The sequence below is a fragment of the Leopardus geoffroyi genome, chromosome B1 (genome assembly GCF_018350155.1).
Source record: "Leopardus geoffroyi isolate Oge1 chromosome B1, O.geoffroyi_Oge1_pat1.0, whole genome shotgun sequence".
NCBI classification, from domain to species: Eukaryota; Metazoa; Chordata; class Mammalia; order Carnivora; family Felidae; genus Leopardus; species Leopardus geoffroyi.
Window position 1 is genome coordinate 81,653,783 of NC_059327.1, and position 4,139 is coordinate 81,657,921.

Consider the following 4,139-nt stretch of genomic DNA (forward strand, 5'->3'; position numbering starts at 1 on the left):
ATATATGTAATTCTGATGAGTGATGTTCATAAGATCATGCATGTGTGAAGATCGGAGATATGCGGAAAATCTCCATACCTCCTCTCAATTTTGTTGTCAACCTAACACTCCTCTTAAAAAAAAAAAGCCTTTAAAAATAGTTTTAAAATTACAAAAACTGAAGTGATTTAAGACTAAATTTTGTATTTGCTCTATATTTCTCTCTTTTTTCACCACTTCTTCTTTCCAGTATAATTGCTTCTGCAACCTGAATACCCTAAAGACTCCTTGGCCCACCCCTGCTCTCTCTCTCTCTATTCCAACTTGGAGATCTCCAGAAAACACACAGTGAGATCCAAAAAATATCAATGAATAATGTTGATCTTAAAGATGTTTTCCTGGGCAGATGAGGTTTATATCCCTCTTCCACAGAAGAATTTCCCCTAAATTCCCTTGCTTTGACATATCTTTCCCAAAGTTTTTCCCCACAGGCAGCCTTCACATTCTCTTATCTGTCTCCCAAACTTGCCTGTCTTTGCAGATGCTTGGCTCAGCCTTCCCCCTCTCCTCCCTGCCACATGTGTGCACAGCAAAACAAAGACCTAGCAAAACACTCTCTAACACTGCCCTCCTTCCACCAGATGTCTCCAGATGTTCTGTTCTTAGGAAGCATCCTTAGAATGTGCTCTGAGAGGAGGTAGCAGTTGCTACATATAATTCAGTTTCCAGTATTCCAAAATGATTCTCACCCTCTTCACCAAATCATAAAATCTGTAAAGATTGATTGAATGTTTTGTAAGAAAAAGAAAGATAAATATTTTTTTCTGATAAGAGGAGTAATGAATGCTCATTGCAAAAACAAAAATTCAAACATTTCAGAAATGCATAACTTATAAATTTAAATTTCCCTTTAATTCTAATATCCACGGATGTCCACTAAATTGGTTTAGAGAATGACCCTCCAGATCTTTTTTTTTGATATATTAATCAATTTTATGTTATTCCTTTTTGCTTTAAAAAAATTTTTAATTAAAAATTTTGAATATTTTTTATTTATTTTTGAGAGAGAGAGGGAGAGAGAGTGGGGGAGAGGCAGAGAGAGAGGGGAACACAGAATCTGAAGCAGGTTCCAGGCTCTCAGCTGTCAGCACAGAGTCTGATTCAGGACTCGAACTCACACGCTGTGAGATCATGACCTGAGCTGAAGCTCGGAAGCTCAACCAACTGAGCCACCCAAGTGCCCCTACTTTTTTTTTTTTAAAAAAAAGGACCACATTTTTTTAATGAGCAAAAGATTTGAACAGATATAGATAGCAAATAAGCACATGAAAAGAGGCTCAACAGCATTAGCCATTAGAAAAATGGAAATTAAAACCACAGTGATTGCGGGCCACCTGGGTGGCTCAGTCCGCTAAGTGTCCTACTCTTGATTTTGGCTCAGGTCATGATCTCAGGGTTTGTGAGTTCGAGCCTTGCATCAGCCTCTGAACTGACAGTGCAGAGCCTGCTTGGGATCCTCTTTCTCTTCCCTCTCCTCTCTACACCCTGCCCCATGCTCTTTCTCTCAAAATGGATAAATAAACTTAAAAAAAAAACAACACAATAATTGCAACAACATGGATGAACCTATAGGGTATAATGCTAAGTGAAACAAATTAGACAGAGAAAGAGAAATGCCATATGATTTCACTTAAATGTGGAATATAAAAAACAAAACAAGCAAACAAATGAAAACAGAAATAGATTTGTAAATATAGAGAACAACTGGTGGTTACCAGGGGGAAGGGGCTGGGGGATGGGCAAAAAAGGTGAAGGGGATTAAGAGGTACAAAGATCCAGTAACAAAATAAATAAGTCACAGGATGCATATAAACATCAAATCGCTATGTTCTAAACCTGAAACTAATATAAAATTGTATGTCAACTATACTTCAATTAAAAAAAAAAACAAACAAAACCACAATGAGATACCACCATACTCCTATTGGAATTACTAAAATTAAAAAGACTTGGGTGCCTGGGTGGCTCAGTCGGTTAAGCATCTGACTCTTGATCTCACAGTTTGTGAGTTCGAGCCCCGCATCCGGCTCTATGTTAATGGTGCCAGCCAGCTTGGGATTCTGTCTCTCCTTCTCTCTGCCCCTTCTCTGCTTGTGCTCTCTCTCTCTCTTTCAAAATAAATAAATAAACTCAACAAATTTAAGAAAAAAAAGACCATATCAAGTATGGGCCAGGACTCAAAGACTGAAACACTCATACACTACTGGTAGAATATAAAATGGTATAGTTACCTTGGAAAACAGTTTGACAGTTTCTTGAAGAGTTAACATGCACCTGCCCTAGGATCCGGTAATTCCACTCTTGAGTATTTACCCAAAAGAAATGAAAGCGTATGTCCATACAAACCTGTACACAGACATTCATAGGCTTTTTTAAAATATCCAAAAATGGGAAGCAATCCAAACATCCATCAACAGGTGAATGGATAATAACACATTGTACTATATCCACACAATGAAATACTGCTCAATAACAGAAAGGAATGAATTATTGATAAAAGCAACAACGTGGATGAATATAATGCTGAGAGAAGCCAAACAAAAAGAGTGTACACTAAATGTTTCCATTTTATTAAAACTCTAGAAAATGTAAACTAATCTACAGTGACAGAAAGCAGATCCGTGATTGTTTGGGTGAAAGGGAGAGGCAAAAGAAAGATCATCAAGGTGCATAAGGAAACTTTTGATGGTGACATGTATTCTTACTATCTTGATTGTGGTAATGAGTTCATATTTATAGAGATATGTCAAAACTTATCAAAGTGTGCATGTTAAAATACACATTAAAATTGACATAAAACATGTCAATTGTATCTGAATGAAGCACCTTGAAAATGGAGACAAAACATACAGCTTTGTAATTTATGGTTTTCAGTGAACATAATATATAGATTTTTTTTATATAAAGGAAGTGAAAGGCACAGTTGAGATTACTGTACTAAACAAAATGCTCACCAATAGGAAACTACATAGTGCAACAAGTGTTTTACCAAATCATCCTTTTTTTCATATTTTGCCTGTGTCATCTATAAGTTTTCTTAAAAATAATGACTGACTTAAGATTGCAAAAAAATCAATATCATAAGTGGGAAAATGAATTATTCTATAAATTTTGTTGCCTTTCTCAGATGTTTCTTAGTCTCTAATTGGTTTAATTCTATTTCTATATTAAAATTATTTGGAAAAATAAATGCTTATTAATATATACTTTTAAGTGCTAATAATTTTGACACCCACATTTCAAAGTCAAACAGATCTGAATTTGAATCATTGCTTTGATGGTAGGTATAGCCTCCTGATTTTAGTTTGCTCAATAATTAGAAGGGATAAAATGCCACCTACTTGTTAGGGTTTTCATGAAGAGCAAATGTGATAATCATATAACATACCTACCATTTAGCATGTATTCAACAAATGCTAGTCCCCTTCTTCTTGTTCTTCCTAAGTAGATTCTTCTATCCCAGCCAACAATCTAGTAAGTAGGTAATAATAGAATGGCAACTAAGACGTTTCTGGTAATCTTGGAGTGTCAGATGGGGCCTTAAAATTGAGACTGTTTGTGCAGGTGCCTACAGAGTCAAAGAGAGAAACTAGGCACATCACCTTGGAGATAGACAAGCTGGTATGGCAACCAGAATCTGCCAAGAGCCTAGAGATTCACATGAGAAGACACTTCCTTCTTGGAATTATTATTATTATTATGTTTATTTATTTATTTTGAGAGAGAGAGAGAGAGAGTGTGTGTGTGTGTGTGTGTGTGCACAAATTGGAGAGGGACAGAGAGAGAGGGAGAGAGAGAATCCCAAGCAGAGTCCACACTGTCAGTGTAAAGCCTGACTCAGGGCTCAGTCTCATGGTTCGTGAGATCCTGGTCTGAACCAATATCAAGAGTCGGATGCTTAACTGACCTGAGCCACCCAGGCGCCCCTCCTCCACAGAATTCTTGAGAGTAGAGAACACTGAAGTTGCATGACCCAAGGCTGCAACAAGATCTCAAGGCAATGCTTAGCAAGTGGAAGTTTTTTAGGGAAGGTTGTCATGTGTTCCCAGTGAGGGATTTCCTCTTCAGAGTCCTCCACAGCGGCTAGCCCCACAAAATCA